Raw genomic sequence first — 21,779 nt, forward strand, 5'->3', positions numbered from 1 at the left:
GCAGTTGTGTGAACTCTGTTCAATCCTATGGACTGCAGCCCACCAGGCTCCTCTGTCCATGGGGTCTCCAGGCAAGAATACTGGAATGGGTTGCCATGCCCTCCTCCAGGGTATCTTCCCAACCCAGGGATCACACCCAGATCTCCTCCATTGCAGGCAGATTCTTTATCGCTGAGCCACCAGGGAAGCCTGATAGAGCTGCTTACCCCGGGGCTAACTACATTTAGACTTGTTTTACAAGACAGAAATGAGCTTTATCTTCCTTAAGCCACTATTATTTTGAAGTTTTCTATTATATACATCTGAGCCCAGTCCTAGTTTCTGTACCCTCATCAAGTCTTGACTGTTCAGCACCATGTCCACCATTCCTCTTCTGGGGAAAGAAGGAGAGAATCTAATTCATTAGATTGACACTTTCCAAGTAAATCCATGGAATGGACTGAAGGGAGGGAGACTAAGAATGGTTCGTCCGGGATCCTTCTGGGTCCTTGGTTCACAGGAGGTCCAGGGAAGCGACTGTCTTTGGTGGGAATGCTATGGTGATCTTGACTGACCATTGACCAACCGTGTGTGGTTTAGGTATACACCTACATGGGGACAGTGGAGAAGGAAATGACAACCCACTCCAGTATTCTTTCCTGTTGAATTCCATGGACAGAGGAGCCTGGTCGGCTACAGTCCATGGAGTCACAATGAGTTGGACACAGCCGAGTAACTAACACTACTACATTACATGGGGGGCAGTAGAATAGACCAAGTGACCCCGGATGGTCCAGATTTGATAAGAATGGAAGGACAATTGTTGAAGGAGACTGTCTTCATATGTGGTATTCCCCAAAGCCTAGAACAGAAGCCATTGCACGTGTCCCTTTCCCCAGTGGGATAATCAGTGTCTACAGAGGAAACTGGCCCCTTCATGGATCATGGCCTTGTCCCGGTGAAGGGGCTTGTGTGACTCAATAAAGCTATGACCCATGCCATGCAGGGCCACCCAAGATGGACAGGTCATAGTGAAGAGTTGTGACAAAACTTGAATCACTGGAGAAGGAAATGGCAACCCACTCCAGTATTCTTGCCTGGAGAACCTCCCGGACAGTATGAAAAGGCAAAAAGATATGACATCGGAAGATGAGACCAGGTCAGAGAGTGTCCAAAATGCTACTGGGGAAGAGCAGAGGGCAATTACTAATAGCTCCAAAAAAAATGAAGTGACTGGGCCAAAGCAGAAATGATGCTCAGTTGTGAATGTGTCTGTTGGTGAAAGTAAAATCCGATGGTGTAAAGAACAGTATTACATAGGAACCTGGAATGTTAGGCCCATGAATCAAGGTAAATTTGGCATGGTAAAGTAGGAGATGGCAAGAATAAACATCAAATCTTAGGAATCAGTGAACTAAAATGGGTGAGAATGGGTGAATTTAGTTCAGACGACCATTATATCTACTACTGTGAGCAGGAATCCTTTAGAAGGAATGGAGTAGCCCATAGAGGCAACAAAAGAGTCCAAAATGCAGCGCTTGGGTGAAATCTCAAAAATGACAGAATGATGTTTGTTCTTTTCCAAGGTAAACCGTTCAGCATCACAGTAATTCAAGTTTTGCCCCAACCACCAATGTTGAAGAAGCTGAAGTTGACTGGTTCTATGAAGACCTACAGGACCTTCTAGAACTAATACCAAAAAAAAAGATGTCCTTTTCATCATAGAGGACTGGAATGCAAAAGTAGGAAGTGAAGAGATACCTGGAGTAGCAGGCAAGTTTGGCCTTGGATAACAAAATGAAGCAGGGCAAAGGTTAACATTTTTGTCAAGAGAACACACTGGTCATAGCACATACTCTTTTCCAACAACACAAGAGATGATTCCACACATGGACAGTGATTATATTCTTTGCAGCCAAAGATGGAGAAGCTCTATACAGTCAGCAAAAACAAGACCTGGAGCTGACTGTGGCTCAGATCATGAACTCCTTATTGCCAAATTCAGGCTTAACTTGAAGAAAGTAGGGAAAACCACTAGATCATTCAAGTATGACATAAGTCAAATCTATTATGACTATACAGTGGAGATGATGAATAGATTTAAGGGATTATATCTGGTAGACAGAATGCCTGAAGAACTATGGACAGATGTTCATAACCTTGTGTAGGAGGCAGTGACCAAAACCATCCACAAGAAAAAGAAATGTAAGAAGGCAAAGTGGTTCTCTGAGGAGGTTTTACAAATGTTAATAGCCAAGGAAAGAAGAGAAGCAAAAGGCAAGGGAGAAAGGGAAAGATATACCCAACTGAATGCAGAGTTCCAGAGAATAGCGAGGAGAGATAAGAAGGCCTTCTTAAATGAACAATGCAAAGAAATAGAGGAAAACAGTAGAATGGGAAAGACTAGAGATCTCTTCAAGAAAATTGGAGATACCAAGGGAATATTTCATGCCAGGATGGGCATGATGAAGGACAGAAATGGTATGGAGTGAATAGAAACAGAAGATATTAAGAAAAAGTGGTAAGAATACACAGAAGAGCAACATAAAAAAGGTCTTAATGACCCAGATAACCATGATGGTGTGATTACTCACCTAGAGCCAGACATCCTGGAATCTGAAGTCAAGTGAGCCTTAGGAAGCATTACTACAAACAAAGCTAGTGGAGGTGATGGAATTGTAGCTAAGCTCTTTCAAATCCTAAAAGATGATGCTATTAAAGTATGCACTCATTTTGCATACTGAGTATGTCACTTATTACGTCAGCAAATTTGGAAAACTCAGCAGTGGCCACAGGATTGGAAAAGGTCACTTTTCATTTCAATCCTGAAGAAAGGCAATGCCAAAGAATGTTCAAACTATGGTACAGTTGTGCTCATTTCACATATGAGCAAGGTAATGCTCAAAATCCTTCAAGCTAGGCTTCAACAGTACATGAACCAAGAACTTCCAGATGTACAAGTTGGATCTAGAAAAGGCAGAGGAACCAGAGATCACACTGCCAACATTTGTTGGATCATAGTTTTTCTACAGTGATTTCAGAAAAACACCTACTTCTGCTTCCTAGACTATGTGAAAACCTTTGACTGTGTGGATCACAACAAACCATGGAAAATTCTTCAAGAGATGGGAATACCAGGCCACCTTACCTGCCTCCTGAGAAACCTGTATGCAGGTCAAGATGCAACAGTTAGAGCCAGACATGGAACAACGGACTGGTTCAAAATTGGGAAAGGACTACATCAAGGCTATATATTGTCACCTTTATTTAATTTATATTCAGAGTACATCATGCAAAATGCCAAGCTGGATGAAGCTCAAGTTGGAACCAAGACTGCCAGGAGGTATATATCAACAACCTGAGATATGCAGATGATACCAATCTAATGGTAGAAAGTGAAGAGGAACTAAAGAGCCCTCTTGATGAGGGTGAAAGACGAGAGTGAAAAAGCTGGCTTAAAACTCAACATTCAGAAAACTAAGATCATGGCATCTGGTCCCACCACTTCATGGCAAATAGATGGGGAAACAATGGAAACAGTGACAGATTTTATTTTCTTGGGCTCCAAAATCACTGCGGATGGTGACTGCAGCCACTAAATTAAAAGATGCTTGCTCCTTGGAAGAAAAGCTATGACAAACCTATTAAAAAGCAGAGACATTACTATGCCAACCAAGGTCCATCTAGTCAAAGCTATGGTTTTTCCGTTAGTCATGTATGGGTGTGAGAGTTGGACCATAGAGAAGATTGAGGGCCAAAGAATGGATGCTTTTGAATTGTGGTGCTGGAGAGGACACTGGAGAGTCCTTTGGAGAGCAAGGGGATCAAACCAGTCAATCCTAAAGGACATCAACTCTGAATATTCATTGGAAGGACTGATGCTGAAGCTCCAATACCTTGGCCACATGGTGTGGAGAGTCAACTCGTTGGAAAAGACCCTGATGCTGGGAAAAACTGAAGGCAGGAGGAGAAGGGGATGACAGAGGATGAGATGGTTGGATGGCATCACCGACTCAATGGATATGAGTTTGAGCAAACTCAGGAGACAGTGAAGGACAGAGGAGGCTGGCGTGCTGCAGTTCATGGGGTCACAAAGAGTCAGACACAACTTAGCCACTGAAGAACAACGATACAGATAGCCTATCAAATATTAGCCATATACCCTGAAAGTGGCCTCCATTGGATTTTAATGGGGGCTCTTATAGACTCTCTGTCCAGCTCTCTCCTAGTCCCTAGTGGTGAAGGCTCTTGAATGGTGACCCTCTGGTTGAGTTTACTACACAGCATCATGGGGTAAGGCCACACTCCCAGGAGCAAGGCAGTTCTGCTTTGAGGAGCCCCGCCTCACTGTCAATCATCTGTGGAAGAGGCGGGGCCCAGGGAGGAGCCAGAGACAGCCTGGCTATGGCTGGCTGGGGCAGGGCCACAGCTGGCAGGGCAGTACCTGCTCCAGGAGAGGGGGACATGGCGGCAGAGCCCCTGCGGGAGCACTCATGAACCAGGCAGCCCCCTCAGGTGTCTGTGACATCAGGAGTTTCCTGACAGGCTCCTTAGGCTTCAGCAACCCTGACCCACTCTCCCCTCAGTGTGGATTCTTGGGAATCCAGAAGTTTCTTCACTCAGGGTTTCTGGTAGAGTCCTCATAGATATTCTCTAGGCTCATGGCTGGATGCCTGGAAAACTCAGTTTTGTATGGGGATCAGCTCATGTCACAGACAGGTGGCAAAATAAGGTTTGGGCAGTGGGAAAAGATTCATGAATAGTCAGCCAAGGTGAAACCATTGTTACAGGTCCTAGTCTCCCCCGAGCCCTAAGCTCCCCTCCCTTATGGTTTAATCAGGGACGACAGCATAGACTTTCCAGGCTAAAAGGGTTGTTGTGTACGTCCCGGACAGAACACCTGAGTTTCCCTGACGCTTTCCACTCTCCAAGCACTTGCACATGGACTGACACTGTTTGTGGCACTCAGCTATCTGAGGGTATAGTGAACTGGCTCACCGAGCAAGAGGCATCCACAAAGTGGATTTTTTTTTTTTCAATAAATAATACCTGCTGCTGCTATAATTATCATTCTTCACACTATAGTGTAAGGTTCCCCTTCCTCTCCTCCCAGCTCTCAAGGATCTGCCTCAGACAATGAGCAGAGCCCGTTCTATTTCTTCTTCCTCTCCTAGCCACCTTGCCCCTTCCTTTGCTCCTTCCACTTGCCCTTTCCTTTTCCCCCCAATCCTGGGTGTGCAGTTGTGTCCGACTCTTTTGCGACCCCATGGGCTGTAACCTGCCAGACTCCTCTGTCCATGGCATTCTCCAGGCAAGAATACTGGAGCGGGTTGCCGTTTCCTCCTCCAGGAGATTTTCTCAACCCAGGAATCGAACTGCATCTCCTGAGTCTCCTATATTGGCAAGAAGATCCCTTACCACTGGGCGACCTGGGAAGCTCTTCCTTTTTCCCTCCAGACTGCACCTTTTCTACCCCTCCTTAGCATCCCCCTGCCCCCGGCACCCCCCAGCTCCTCCCACTGACCCTGCTTTGGCATCTTGGAGGGGCAGGAAGCTCATGGTGTAGTTTCGTGGGCCGGTAGCAAAGGCCACATGTTAGGGGGCGTGCACCAAAAAGGAGGAGGCCACTTTCTAAACATGGACATTGAAAAGCTTCAAGGTGTAGAACTAACGTGAAGCAACGCCAAGCCCAGAACAGTGCATATGCGATGTGTGCCTTCTCTGGACGTACATGCTCAAGAAGTTGAGCGGCTGCCTCTGGGGAGAGGAAAGGGGAAGTAGGGGGCCCAGAGAAGGTAGGAAACGTACTCTGTATCTTAGAGCCTTTTGCAGTGTTTGAAAACTTTCGTCATGTGAAGTTCCTCCGTGTTTAAAATATTGGGTTGGCCAGAAAGTTCGTTTAGGTTTTTCAGTAAGCTGTTCCATTCCTTTTCAAAGTGTTTTAACTACCCCTCCCCCAATCTCACTTACCCCTCCCTGTGGGCAGGTGTGGTTATCCCCACTTAGGGAGAAGGCTGAGTCCCAGAGAGGCAGAGTGACTGGCCCATGGGTCCTGGCGTACTCAGCACCAGCCTCCTCATTTTCAATCCGGAAGAGGTTCCAGAGTCAGCGTGGCAGGTCCCTCAAGAGCGAGGCCCTTTCTGGCCGGCTTCCCCAGCTGCCAGCAGCCTGGCCGGCAGGCGCCCTCCGGTCTAGGCATTTGGGGCCGTGATGCTGAGCTGGAGACAGCAGCGTTCCTAGGAGGCTCCACGTCAGATCCCACTGACGGGGCTCAGCGGCGAGGCCTCAACCTGTCCACCAACCCTGTTCCTAGCGCAGTGCACTGCCTGTAAAATACATTCTTAAAACGCCTGTCATATTTTATCTGATGTTCAAAATTGATTTTCTTTTTGGATGACACACAGTATGAACCGGCCGCTCGATGATCTCTTTATCAGCCATAGACTCTGGTGTGACACTCATCCTACAAGAACGGAGAGTGCGAGCAGGCCCAGACGCAGGGTCCTAGGAAACCTCCAAATCTAGATAGCGTGCAGGACCAGGGAACGGCGCAGAGGGTTTCCTAAATGCTCACGGAGGCCAGTGGGACAGTCACACTGAAACATTCGTGCAAGACAGGCAACGCAAAGCCCCCGAAGCAACTCTGAGCATGGATTGAGAGGCTACTATAAGCTGGGGTCTACACTTTGGTATCGTCACGGGGTCCCCTTCTTTATTTTGCTTAACAGTCAGTGAGGACGTGCTTTAATATACTTCTTTTGATTGCCAGAATGAAACCGGGACAAGTCATGTGGTGCTTGGGGGAGGGGGATAGCAGGGGGACGGGCAGGACACCGTGGAGCGACAAGGGAGATAAGGGAGGGGGACCTTACTAGTTTCTTCAACAACTATTTAGTGAGCCTATGATATGTCAGGCCCCACTCTGAGTGCTGTGGATACAACAGAGAACAAAATGGAAGAGTGAAAAAACATCCGCCCTGGGATGCTGGGCCCTTTAAACAGTGATGAGAGGAGGCTTCAGCAAGGAGGTACCATCAGAGCTGAAGGACAAAGGGGTGGGCTTGGGAGAACCAGGAGTAAGAGGCCTGGGGATGGAGTGGCCCAGGGCTGTGTGTATTGGCCCCGTGTGTGTGTGCACGCATGCGTGCTAAGTCCCTTCAGTTGTGCCCAACTCTTCGTGACCCTAGGGACCATAGCCTGCCAGGCTCCTCTGTCCATGGGATTCTCCAGGCAAGAATACTGGAGTGAGTTGCCATTGCCTTCTCCAGGGGATCTTCCCAACTCAGGGATGGAAGCCACATCTCTGATGTCTCTTGCATTGGCAGGCAGGTTCTTTAGCACTAGTGCCACCGGGGAAGCCCATGTTGGCCCCAAGTCACAGCAGAAATTATCACCAACCCCGGACTGGCTGTCCTGGGTCAGGTGCCCACCCTGTTCCATCAGCAGTGGTCAGGGGTCATGTGGCCTCTGGGTGGGGCCGATTCATTGGGAGGAGTTGTGGATTCCCCAGCCATCCCCACCAAGAAATAGCAGTTCTACTGTGAGAAGCCTCCAAGGGCTTAGCTCCGATACTGCCCTGTCAAATAGGACCCACAGAAATATTTTGGTTGCCTTGCTGATGTCCTGTTTTAAATGAGCCAATTTTTAAAATGGGAAATCTTCTAAAACAACTCCTTTTTTATAATTTTCTTGAAAACAATCATCAGATCTGAAAACACTGGCACCTTGTTTTTCTGCCAATTGCCAGTGGGCTGGAGTAACTATCCTTCAGGTGGGGCTCTCCCTAGTCCACACGAGGGACTCATTTACACTGCTGCCTGTCCCCTGCAGCCATTTGACTTGCAACATTGATCTAACAGTTTGTCCAGGGTCATAGGCTTCCCAAGTGATACTAGAGGTAAAGAACTCACCTTCCAACGCTAGAGACGTAAGAGATGCAGACTTCCCTGGGGTCAGGAAGATCCCCTAGAGGAGGGTATGGCAGCCCACTCCAGTATTCCTCCCTGGAAAATCCCATGGACTGAGGAGCCTGGCAGGCTATAGTCCATGGGGTCTTAAAGAGTTGGACACAACTGAAGCAATTTAGCTCTCACACACCAGGGTCAGAGGGGCTGGGGGGGCTGGTCATACTGCTTCGCTCCTGCTTCCTGCAACTCCTGCCCATTAACTCTGGCAGCCAGTGCAGGGGTGAGTCTGTCCTGCCACCAAAGAACCCCCTGAGCAGACAGCAGAGAGGTAGGCTCCTAGGGGCTTTGCTCCCCCACCTCTGCTGGTGACATGTCATTCTTGATGCCTTAGAGTTGCTCAGAGTCCTTCCCATGAGCCATTAACATTTATTTTTTTCAGAGGAGAAAGGATGAGAACTCCTGGGATAAGCTTGGGTTTGGGAAGCTGGACTGTGGTTATTCCTCTTGGTGTCCTTCAAGTCTGAGCACTGTGTGTGGTTCAAAGGACCGTCTGAATGGCGACTGAGTCATGGACCACATGCCAAGTCTAGAGGTCTCACAGAGGGACCCAGGCTGTGTCTTGAAAGGACACTTTTCCATCTGGCCAGTGGGCCTCCAAGAAGAGGCTAGAGGTCGGGGTTAAGGGGAATGGTGGGGCTGGGGCTGCTGCCTTCCCAGGCAGGCGGGCTCGGAGACAGAGCTGAGGAGGGTGGAGTGGGTGGAGCCTGAGAAGCAGCGTCCTGTTGCCCAGGCAGGCTCTGGACTCTTGATGGTGGCTGATCCCGGCCTAGGAATTTGCAGACAGCCAGATGGGCCCAGTTCCTGCAGAAGGCCCCAGATCTGTGGTACACGAGGAAGGTGCATTTCCAGGGAGGGAAAGGAACAAGTCATGGGCAGGAAGGAGGCCTCAGGTACCGCTCAGATGGCCGTCTGCGTGCCCCTGGCTTTACAGACCAGCCCCAGCTTCAGCGAGTCTCTCCTTGAGGGAGCAGATGCCGTGGGCTCCTAGCTGCCCCTCATTCCTCCCGCCCTTCTTCAGAAAAGGCATTTGTGGAGCACCTACTCTGTGTCTGGCACTGAGCTAGGCTGCAGGACTCAGAAGGCAGCCCGTGACCAGTAGTGACACAAACTGATGATGCGATTTATGACCGCGCAGGGCGCAGGGAGCAGGACTGAGGGCCCCAGTGGTCAAGGAAGGCCTCTCAGAAGAAGACACATCCTGAAGCTGATACCTGAAGGATGGAGAGGAGCTGGCCGCACACAGGAGAGGAGGGGCCAGGCAGAGGCAGAGCAAAGCATGATGGTCCCAAGGTTAGTCAGGGTTCAAGGCAGAGAGGAGGGGCCAGGCAGAGGCAGAGCAAAGCATGATGGTCCCAAGGTTAGTCAGGGTTCAAGGTGCTAGAAGCAGCAGGTGACCATAGGCAAGAAAAGTGGGCGGGGCTTCCCAGAGGCCGGTAACCGCCTGGACTGGGTCCCGAGGCAGCCGGGGTCATGCAAAGGCAGCAGCAGATCAGCCTGGTGGGACTTGTGCTGGGAAAAGACGATTCTGCTGCAAGGGGAGGGTGGGATGGGGTCAGGACACTGGGTGCACGAAACAGGTCCAGGACTCACTCCGACATTCGGGTCACCGCCTGGGGCAGCGTGTGAGGTGGGGGTATGAGAATATCAGGTGCCCAGACCCTCCCCCACGGCCCCAGCGACACCATGGGGCGGGTAGCGGCGGATGAGTCTGGGTGGTGAGGTTTTTCTTAATGCTATTGTGAAAATCCATCTTCACCCCGGGAGATCAAGTGCCCTTCAAAGGCCCACGCTGGAGCTCGCCTTAATCTGGGCAGACACCATCTCGCGACTGCATGTCCAGCCTGTGTCACTTTAAAATTCTCTTTGTTCGAGCCATCTGAGAGCTGGGGGAGCCTGGCTCAGGGAATCCACAAAGGACCCAATCGGGGCAGGGACTGAGGTCTGGGAGGCTGGCTGCAGGCCCAAGGAGAACCTATCACTGAAGTCAGGCCAGGGGGAAAAACCCGCACACCCCCCGGCCCTCCACGGATAGTGGTGGCTGCAGAACAGTGTGCCGGGTGTCAGGGAGCGGGAGGGGTACCCCCATCGCCCAGCACTGCCCACCTCGAGCCACAGTACACAAGGGCCCTTCAGAGGTTTGCCTCTGTGCCTTCCACTCCGCACAGCGTGGTGACTCTGGAGGTGTCTGAGGCCTGAAGGGTTTCCCTGAGAAGTGGCCAGGCCTAAGGGTGGCTTAAGTGAAAACAAAAGTGTTACTCGCTCAGTCGTGTCTGACTTTTTGCAATCCCCATGGACTGCAGCCTGCCAGGCTCCTCTGTCCATGGAATTCTCCAGGCAAGAATACTGGAGGGGGTAGCCGTTCCCTTCTCCAGGGCATCTTCCTGACCCGGGGATTGAGCCTAGGTCTCCTGCACTGCAGGCAGACTCTTTACAGTCTGAGCCACCAGGGAAGCCCAAGGGGTGCTTCTACCCACCCCAAATCTCCACCAGCCCTTCCAGCCACCAATATACAATCAGGTAAAGATGGTGTGTCTGTTTTCACTGCAAGCCAAGCCCACAGCCCCAGCTTCCAGCCAGACTACCAACCCGCAGGCTGTCTGGCTGCCCTGGTGAGTGACTTGATGCAAGTCACAGCCCTGGGATGGGGTCCTTGGAGCCAGACCACACCTGAAGTTTTCAGGGAGCCAGGCCCAGTCTATGGGGACCCAGTTTGTCCCGAAGTGGTGGCTGCCTGACACCTCCAACCCCTCCCACCTGCCTCCTCACAGATCCATTGTGTCCCGGCTTCAGAAGTCACAGTCTGCCCCCTTCTGGTGACTGGAAATTCTCAGGAAGCCCCCAACTGGCAGGAACTCCAGCACAGACGGGTGTTAGGTGTTAGGCTGAATCCACCTTGGCATGGCCTCCTGGGTACCCCTCCCAAGCCCTGACTGAGGGGGGCCCATTCTCCCTTCCATGACAAGGGCCACAAATGCATGCCTTTGTCCTTCCCTCCAAATGCCATTATGCAAGGGTCACAGGAACAGGATGGAAAGGACATTCTCTATTTTGAAACTTGTGTCCCGTTATCGGGCCATGCTGCCTTCAGTGACCTATAAATAAAATTTTTTAAAGGAAAATGTTTAATTTCCCTGGAACAGTTAAATTCACTGTTATGTGTGTGTTAAGAGCATTTGTTTGTTAAACCTATTCATATTAAGTAGACAACAATGGTAGAAATGTTTTTTCATGCTTACTCATTTTTTAACATAAGGAATCTTCAAAATTGGAAATGGCCTGGCCTTGCATACCGCTCAGGACAAGATGCCAACTGAGACATAGGGTTGAAGGACCTTCATCTCAGGGAGGTCTGGAGCCTGGCACGAGTTCAGAGTTGCCTCTGCATTTGCAGAGACAGCAGAGCCTAAAAGCTAAGCCCAAGGGCTCTGTCATCAGTGGATCCGGGTTCAAGAGCAGCCTTCTCCACTGACCAGCGGTGACCTCACCTCACCGTGCCTCCATTTCCCCATCTCTAAAATGGGGCTAATAACACAGCCTTCTCGATCCAGTAGCAGAATGGAATATGTGAGATCGCACACATACAGTATGGAGCACAAAGCCAGTGCCCAAGGAACAGGGGGCTGTTTTAACCCTACTTTCCGGCCTCAGGAGTACTGTCACTGACACTCCAGGGCACAGCTCATGACTTCCCTGCCCTGGGAAGAGGCAGCTAGAGCTCAAACAGGCCCAAGCAAATCCCTGAATAACTGCAGTGCCACGATGCCTTCCTTTATTTTTGGACTCCAAGTCCAGTGCTCTTTTCTTGTCCCAAGCCTGCTCATGTCCACATTTCCAGGGGACCCTGTCTCTTGTCGGGCTGCTTTCCTTTCTCCATTCAGCTCACTAAGCACCTGGTAAATGGCAGGCAGGATGCCAGAGCCTACAGGGGAAGGGGGGCCAGACTGGCTCCAGCTCCCCGGGACTCACATTCTCCTGGAGGAGACAGACGGATGCCCAAGCAGCTGCACATCGGGCAGGTGCTGCTCAGCGCTACCACAGGGCAGGGTGTGGGCAGGTAACGGGGCTCAGAGGGCTTTCAGGTCAGCCCCAGGTAAGAGTGTTAGGGAGCTTGGAGGGAGCTTGGAGGGAAGCTCAGTCTAGGAAAGAGTGAAAGGTATAGACCAGATTCTTTCCTCAGATTCTGGAGTTTGTCTTTCCGGAATAAGGTCTGCTGTCTATAGCTCTCTGCACTGGTTGTCCGTTGAGGCTCTTTCACTTTTAACTGACGAATATCACTCAAACTGGATTACATATAACAGGGGATTTATTGGCTCATGTCACTGGAAATGCCAGGGCATGGCTGTTTTCAGCACAGTAGGACCCAGGGCTTCAGACTACCTTGTCACACCCCAGTTTCCCTCCCACTTCCTGTCTGGGCTCTCCTCTGTGTGGTTATCTTCTCCTTCTCTGGCAAGTTCCCCAGCCTCTGCCTCGGGTCCCTGCCTCCCAATCCCAGCTCGAGGATGGCATTTGACAACCGCACCAGAAAGGGCACACTTGTAGGGGACCAAGGAAGTTCTAACAGAAGTCCTGAGGAGGACTCTCATTGGACCAGCTGGAGAGCCAGGCCCATCCTTGAGCCAATCACAGGGGCCAAACCAGTGGGATATGCTGATTGGTCAACCTAGAGTCACATGCCACCCTCTGCCACCCTGTCTGTCTTTTGGGCTGAGAGTTGGGAAAGAATAGTGCTTCAAAGGGATATCGAGACGCTGTGAGCTGAAGATCACCCCAGATTAAAACAACAGGTATTTACTGCAAAAAAAAAAAAATGGATGTTTTTGACAGTCTCAGGTGTTTTGGGGGGAGGGGTTTTGTTGGTTTTGATTCTTTTCTGTCTGGAAGCTGCTATTTTATGCCAAACAGATACAGGGAGACTCTGGGCCTGTGGACTGGATACTCCTCTGATCCCTGTCTTGGCAGCTAGGAAAAGACTCAGTGTGGAGAGCATCTGCCACTGCTGACTCTTCAGTCCCGAACGCCAGGCTTTTGCTTCATGCAGATCTGGGGCAGCTCCGACACCCACAGCTCCCCAGACAGCCGAGGTCTCAGCTCCCAGCACCGCCCCCTTTCCCGATGACCTGAGACCTCCAAGCCCCGACATAGACACATCTTCTATGCCAAGAGTAGTTCAGGGCGCACTGTGTTTCCAGGAAAAAGAATGATCTAGGGTGCATATTGTCTTTCAAGATAATGTAAGTATATTGAACTTTTATAATAATTGTGCACTTTCATAGGGTGATGGATCTTTCCCTCCTCAGACCCTTCTCTGAGCCCAACAAAATATCTCACTAGGTAGATGATGAGCAAAGTAGGGTATAATTTTGTTAAGTGACTGTCTGATTGTCTATGTGGAAAATCAAAAGAGTTGACAAGGAAAAAGAACTCCTGAAACAAATAAACAATTATAGCAAGATTGTAGAATATAAGATTAATATACTAGCTAATTGCTTTCCTCAAGCAGCAATGAAGAAGAGGAGTTTGAAGCTAAAAACACAACACCGTTTACATTAGTTATTCCCCCCAAAAGAAATACTTTTATATGAATCTAACACAATATGTATAAGATCTATATGAGGAGATCTAGGAAACTCTGATGAAAGACATCGAAAAAGAATTAAGTAAGTAGAGAGATGGTTCCATGTTCATAGACAGAAAGACTAGTATTGTTCAGATGTCAGTTCTTCCCAACTTGGTCTACATGTTCAATACAATCTCAGTTAAATTCTAGCAAGAAATGTTGTAGATATCAACAAACTGACCCTAAAGTTTATACAAAGAGGCAAAAGTCCCAGAATACCCAACTCAGTGTCAAAGCAAGAAGAATAAAATTGGAGGACTGATACTACTTAACTTGAAGATATACTATAAAACAACAGTTATCAAGACAGTGTTAACTGCAAAAGAATAGACACATAGGTCAATGGAACAGAATAAAGAGCCCAGAAATAGAGTCACATAAATACAGTCAACTGCACTTTGATGAAGGAGCAATACAGTGAAGAGAAGACAGTCTTCTCAACAAGTCGTTCTGGAACAACCAGATACCCACATGCAAAAAAAATTTGATTGAATTACATACAGTACTCAGATCAAGATCTTCGTTATACCCTTCACAAAAATTAACTCAGAAAGGAACACAGACTTAAATGTAAAATGCAAACCATCAAACTTCTAGAGGAAAACATAAGAGAAAATCTTAGTGACCTTGGGTATGGCAATGACTTTTTAGATTACAACACCAAAGGTACAATTCATGGAAGAAATAATTCATAAACTGAATTCATTAAAAACTTATGCTCTAAAAAAGGTAATGTTAAGTGAATAAGAAAACAAGCCACAGAGTGGGAGAAATATTTGCAAATGACATGGCCAATAAAGGACTGTTATCTATTATATACAAAAAACTCTTAAACCTCAAAAATAAGAAAATAAACAACTCAATTAAAAATGAGCCAAAGAACTTAGCAGACAGCTCACTGAAGAAAATATACAAACAGGAAATAAATATATGAAAAGATATCTATCAAATGTCCTGGTTTTAAACTGTATTACAAAGCTATAGAAATCAAAACAGTATGGTACTCACATAAAAGCAGATATATAGACATTATATGCCTATAAAATGTCTTTTAGACATATAGATATTATATGTCCAGTCCAATGGAATAGACTTTGGAACCCCAAAATAATTCCATGCACATAATAATATTTGACAAAGGAACTGAGAATAATCAATGGAAAAGGGATAGTTTCTTCAATAAATGATGTTTAGAAAACTGGATAGTCACATGCAAAAAGAAAGAAATCAGACTCATGTATTATATTCCTCACAAAAAATTAACTCTGAATGGATTAAAGACTTGTAGACTATGTAAGACCTAAAATCTTAAAATTCCTAGAAGGAAACATAGAAGGAAAAAAATGCTTTGTAAGTAGGTAAAAAAATCTATCTGCAATCCAGAACACATAAGAGATGTGGGTTTGATCCCTTGGTTGGGAAGATCCCCTGCAGAAGGAAATGACAACCCACTCCAGTATGCTTGCCTGAGAAATCCCATGGACAGAGGAGCCTGGCAATCTACAGTCCAAAGGGTCACAAGGAGTCACACATGACTAAGCAACTAAGCAAAACACAGCAGCCTAATCATTTCACAATATATACACGTATCAAATCATCACACTGTTTATATTAAATTTACACACGTTATCTATCAATTGTATCTCAATAAATCTGGGGAAAAAAGAAAGATGCTCTACTTCATATGTCATCATATGATGAGAAATAAGCCAATGATATACTACAGAACACTGGTTAGGATGGCCAAAAAACACTGTGGAACAACAGGAAGTCTCACTTATTGTGGTGGAAATGTAAACTGGTATGAAAAACCACACACAAATACTTCTATTTGTATTTGCCAAAACTTGAAGCAACCAAAATGTCCTTCAGCAGGTAAATGAACAAATCAACATCCAGACAATGGAATATTATTTAGCACTAATAAGAAATGAGCTATTAAACCATGGAAAGACATGAAGGAAACTTAGTGGATATTACTGGGTGAAAGAGATCAATCTGAAAAGACTATGCATATTATATGATTACAATGATATGACATTGTAGAAAAAGCAAGACTATGGAGACAGTAAAAGGATTAAGGGGTACCAGGAGGGAGGGATAAACAGGCTTAGCACAGGTGACTTTTAGGGCAGTGAAACTATTCTATAGGATATTATGTCGTAATACATTTGACTGAAATCATATGATGTACAACACCAAAAGTGAACCGTAATGTAAACTATGGACTTTGAGTGATAATTGGGTGTCAGTGTAGGTCTATTAACTAACAAATGTACCACTCTGGTTCAGGATTTTGATACAGGACGGGCTGTATTATGCGGGGACGGGGGGTATGTGGGAAATGTACCTTCTGCTCAGTTTTGCTAGGAACTTAAAACTGTTCTGAAAAATAAAGTCTCTTAAACACCACCATCATTTGTGATATGTATCCTGGTTCTGGAATTTGACTGGGCTCCACTAGGCAGTTCTGCTACAGAGAACTACTCGGTACTCCCTTGCTCGGCGGCAGTCGGATAGGGACTGGGGCCGGAGTCATCGCCCCAGCTTCTTCACTCACGTTCGATGCCTTAGGTTTGCTGGGACTTCAGCAGGTGCTGTCAGTCCACACATCTCCACGGGGCCTCTGCATGTGCCCTGGGCTTTCTTGAAGCATGGCAGCTGGGTTCCATGTGTAAATAGGCCCAGACAGGGAGGGAAGAAGGACGGTATGGAAGTCGGTGGAAGCTTCATGACCTACCTCCAGAAGGCATGGGGAGTGTCAAGGTCATGTGACAAGAGAGCACAGAGGATGGGAGCCAGTTGTGGCTTTCTTTAGAAAACACAGTCTATCCCACTGACCTGCCTTCTGTGTGGCCGAGGCCAAGGTGCCAACTTGGACGTCTCCTGGGTTTGTTACCCATCCTCTTCCCGGGAGCTGTGCACCTCCTGTCTTCCTGACGCTGGCCCAGGTGCTTCAGGTCATTAGCCCTGCTCCCCAGGAACACCCCAAGGACAGCAGGATGAATTCCCCTTTCCAGACGTGAAAACTAGAGCGTGCCCCAGGCCTCAGTGCTCGGGCTGTTTGCTGCAGAGGAAAGCTGGGTGCCTGAGCCCGAGACCTCCGCTCCTCTAACTGCTGGGCTGCTCCTTGCCTCATTTACTCTGAGCAGAAGCTGGCCACCCGCACAACCCCTGGATCCCCCAGCACTACTTCCCCTGGCCCATGTCCCCCCTTCAGTCTTCCCTGGGCTCTCCAATATCCTCGCTCAGTCTGCAGCCAGGGCCTGGTACCCTCAGCCCCTTGCTCAGAGCTGGGGAGGCCACAGTGAGGTTAATGTATGGTCTCCCTCTCATGCCGTGTGTTCACCTGTCCTGTGCCTCGGTTCGTGTGTGGAGGCCCTGTGGTCCCCCCCTCCTCAAGTCAGCTGCTATGTCCTCCCAAAGGCTCCTCTGCGATGACGACAGGTTGCCAGGCCCATGATACGTGGTCAGCCTGCAGTAGCCGTCTAACTTCAGGGGACGAGGACAGGCCCTGTTCCCTTATGCATCCCCTGGAGCGCAGGGGCACTCATCTACTGAATGAATGAACCAATGAATGAATGGACAAGATCTTAGAAGTGAAGCCAGTCTGCCTACCAAGGGAGTTCAGAGTTACTGCCACTCCCAGTCACATCTCAACAGATCCTTCCAGTAGGGTCCAAATCTGCCTCTGCCTCCTTCAAGACTTAAAATTTTGGACTTGGTGGAGCTGTCTCCCTCCTATCCCCTCCTTGTTTTCCCCTTCCTCAGCCCCACTGCTGTCCCCACTTGACCGCAGTGCAGCCCCACGCTGGTCAAGTGGAAATCACCTTGTAGCTTGGATTCTAAAAGTTTGCATTTATTCCTTAGGCATGCATAGAATGAGTACTTTATAATATAAAAAGAAAAAAAATCACAGGATGAAATTTACCCATATAGCTCTGAGATAATTACTCTGAACATTTCTCTATATTTTTCTTTCAGTACTTTCCAAAGCATGCATATTTTACACAGTGGAAATCATACCACCTATGTACACTGCAACCTTTCTTTTCAAATCCTACCATTAAGTTTTTCTCAGTAAATTCAATTTTAACCTGTGTTTTAGTGGTTGCATAATATTCCATCTTATGAAAAAGCCACAATTTAAGCTATTCTTCCAGAGCTGGTCATTTGTTCACTTCTCACTTTTTCACATGATGCTGTGAGGAAGTTATGGGCTTTAGCGGTCTTTGCCCATCCACCATTCACCCTTCTTTTGGCAGGAACACCGCCAAGTATTCCCCAGGAAGCCCCTCCTTCCTCAGAAAGTGGTCCAGGAGGACACAGCCTTATTCCCCAGCTCTGGGAGAGGGCAGGTGACCAAAGCTCAACCAACCAGCTTCTGCCATCCCTCTGGCAACAGGGCTGGTCTAGGACAAGCATGTAGCAATCAGAATCAGATTCTAGGACAGATGTGACCTCTGTGAAGAGACAGGCCTTCTGGTCTTGTCCTCTGGTGTTCTGGTAGGTTAAGATGAAAGTCTGGGGCTGCTGGTAATGTATCTTGCCACCAAGGAAAGAGCAAAGAGCAGCAAGTCATCCCCTAGATCCAGCTATGCCTAATGCTGAACTCCTTGACTTTTTTTTTAAACTTCCTATTTTGTATTGGGGGTAGAGCCGCTTAACACACAATATTGTGGTAGTTTTGGGTGAACAGCGAAGGGACTCAACCATACCTATACATAGATCCATTCTCCCCCAAACTCCCTCCCATCCAGGCTGCCACATCACATTGAGCAGAGTTCCACGTGCTATACAGTAGGACTTTGTTGGTTATCCATTTTAAACAAAGCCGTGTGTACATGTCCATCCCAAACTCCCTGACGATCGCTTCCCATTCTTGAAGCCTGTGAGTCTGTTTCTGTTTCGGAAGTAATGAATTCCCTGACTTTTTATATCACATGAGTGAATACATTCACATGTTTGCTTCATTCAGTTTGAGTCGGGTATCTGACCTTAAGTCCTATTACCAGTTTATCAGACACATTTTGATCGACAGTGCAAATCCTTTTTTTCCTTAAAAGACCGACTCAAAAGTAGAAATTGTGGATCAAAGTGGAATGTTTTTTAAAGCTGCTAATATGTCCTAATAGGAAGTCTATGACTATCGATCCCCCCCTTACCAGGTAGGGAGAGATGTCACACTGGTCTCCCAGCATGTCCCCTGTGTGTTTGGAAACGAAGCCAGGCTGAACACTGCTGCTGAAGGAAGTTCTGGCAAAAAAAAAAAACTTGGTGTCCAAGTGCTCAGTGTGCCGGTGATGCGGTGCAGACAGACTCGTGGGGCTGGGAGAGGAGGGAGCAGGTAGTCCTGGGGGCTGCTTCCAGGTGGATGCTGAAGCAACGCCTGGATCGTGGGAGGAGTAAGAGAGACTTGAAAGGCAGGCAGGGTAAGCACCAGGAAGTGACGGGCCCCCAAACTACTCACCAAGTCACCCTGTGCTACAGTCACAATTCGCAGCCTTGCAGCGTGGTTATTTCTCCTCTGCTAACCCCTCCTGCTTGAGTTTTCAGAGTGGTCCAGACTTTTCTCCCTGGAATCGAAAGCCTCAGAAGGATTCTCAGTGAGCAAGGACATTTATTTCTAGGGAAGTTCTAGATGCAGTAGTCTTTCAGCCATATTCATCTTGAAGGAAAGGATGCCAGGAAAGGTTGAAACGTGATTCAAGACCATCCGAATTACCCGCAAGAATTAGGGGAAGGCTGAGCCTGCCTGCTTCTGTGTCTATTTTGAAAAGAAAAGCCTGGGACGTGGGATGCCCGCTGCTTCCCCAGGCCCGTGGCCGGCAGCAGGGGGCTTCTCCCGCTGCGTCACCATTCAGCAGGTGCCTGTCGGTTTTATAACTGCACCGCTCCCGCAAAAACCCCTTTGCTGCTTGCTGCTTGCCCCCTGCACACGGCCTGCTCTGTGCCAGCAGCGAACACACTGCACTCTCTGGATTTCCAGCTGCCAGCATTCCTGGGCAGTGTAGTGTGGAGCACGTATGTGGGGGCTGGGTCGGGGGGCCCGGGCCACTTCTGGCTCTGGCAGGGGCTGCCTCCCTCTGTCCAAGGCCATAGATCCCAGCCACCCCTCTCCCATGGCTCCTGTTTTCCTGAACTCCACTAACTCCTCTGCCTCTCCAGGTCCTCCAGGTCCTCCAGGCCCAGTGGTGGCAACATACCCGTGCACCTCACCATCCTTTGCTGGATTCTCACACCTCTGGAACTGTCCCCTCATTTGTCTCTCTCCAGTTAAAACTTTCTGAACATGCCATGTGTGTCATGACATCGAACGTACCAGGATTCTCACAAGCAGAAATCATAGTCTTAATCTGCCTGCCAGTGCAAGAGACACTGGTTCGATCCCTAGTCCAGGAAGATTCCACACGCCTCGGAGCAACTAAGGCCCTGTGCTGCAACTACTGAGCCTGCATGCTGCAACTACTGAAGCCCATGTGCTTAGAGCCTGTGCCCCACAACAAGAGAAGCCACCGCAATGAGAAGCTCGTGCACCACAACGAAGAGTAGTCCCCGCTCACCGCAACTAGAGAAGGCCGGCACACAGCAATGGAGATCCGGCACAACCAAAAGTAAGTCAAAGTCTGAGAGGTGGTGTAAACCTTACTCATGGTTCAAGTGGGAAAATCGAAAACCAGAAGAAAAGAAACTGGCCCTTGGTCACACAGGATAGCTTCCAGGCAAAGCCAAAGTGAGACATGAGCCTGGGACCCCCCCAGGGTCCCCTACTCATGGCATGGGCGTCACACAGCAGGGTTTGCAGTTTGGTTACTTGTTAACTGTGTGATCTTGCCCAAGTGACCTAACCTCTCCGAAGAGATAACATGTACCCACTTCAGAAGGCAACTGGGATGATTAAATGAAATGACATGCATGAGCACTTAATGCGGTTTATACACATGACTCGGAGCTGTCATCAACTCACGAGTTTGGTATTGAGGTCTGTCAGTGGCAGGGTGACAGTGGCCAGCGTGGGGTGCCTTTCTAGGCAATACAATGGATGATTTTAAAAACCAAATAGGCAAGCAGAACAATGGAGACCCATAAACCAGACAGCTTGCTGCTGTGGAGAAACAGCACAGGCTCTGAGAAGGCCTTCCTCCCCTCTTGTCTTCCAGATCTCTCCATGACTATGAACTCTGCAAGGTCAGGGACCACTGTCTGGGCAGAGCCTGAGTGCCCTCACTGAGTGACTTCACATATGCATGCTAGCTTCTCTTTGATGGTACTACACGGAAATGTATATATTTAAAAGTCTTTAAAAGTAAGCACCCCTGTCAACCCTACCTCTAGGAATTTATTACCCGGAAGACCAGCAACAGTACAAGACTGGAGAAAATATACAGACACACAAATGCACATTCTTATAATGAAATGCTGCACAACCACTAACAAGGTAACTGGACCCATATTAATTCACATGCAGAGTAACTTGTTAAGTGAACAACTAGATGAAGAAATAATGGCAAGCACTTGTTCGGTGCCAGGGGCTATTCTAAGCTCTTGACCCAGAGCAATTCATTTCATTTTTTAATTACCACTTTATGAGGTAGGCACTTTTACTGTTCCCATCTTGTAGATGAGGAAACTGAGGTGAGGAGAGCTAAAGTGACTCAGCAAGGTCACACTGGTGAGTGGTGAAACAGGACTCAAATCCCAGGTAGTGTGGCCCCAGAGTCCCGTTTTTTTACTTGCTTCCCAATGTGAGTGACATGATGCCGTCCACAGCAAAGCAGAAAGGAACTGTAAAGGATACTTAGCTATTCACACTGATTATGGGATTAAGTGTTAATTTTCTACATGAATGACACTTACTAAATCTATCTATTCTTCTTTCAGTGTTTACAAAATGTCTCCTCTCTTTGACTGACTCAAGAATTCTACTTCTCAGAATTTATCCTCAGGAAATTTTAAAAAAGATGCCAACAAAGGTGCATCAATAAAGATGTTTATCACAAGATAACTATAACAACAGAAAATTAAAACCAAGGTAAATGTCTAATAAGGGATTGGTTAAATAAAATGCTCTACCTACATATGGTAAAGCAGTAAATACTGACCTGGTGAGATGTTTATGCTCTACTGAGAAATGAAAGAATCAGTAAGCCACATTTGTAAAATAAAGCCATAAATGTGCAGAAGGAAAGTGTGGAAGGGAACATAAGAAAGAT

General features: G+C 47.9%; 1 pseudogene; it reads left to right on the forward strand.

Moving 5' to 3' along the window:
• Positions 1–1,115: 1,115 nt before the first annotated feature.
• LOC136157445 (craniofacial development protein 2-like) overlaps positions 1,116–21,779 on the forward strand; it is a 91,782-nt pseudogene continuing 71,118 nt past the window's right edge.

This window comes from Muntiacus reevesi, chromosome 2 (assembly GCF_963930625.1).
Source record: "Muntiacus reevesi chromosome 2, mMunRee1.1, whole genome shotgun sequence".
Lineage (NCBI taxonomy): Eukaryota > Metazoa > Chordata > Mammalia > Artiodactyla > Cervidae > Muntiacus > Muntiacus reevesi.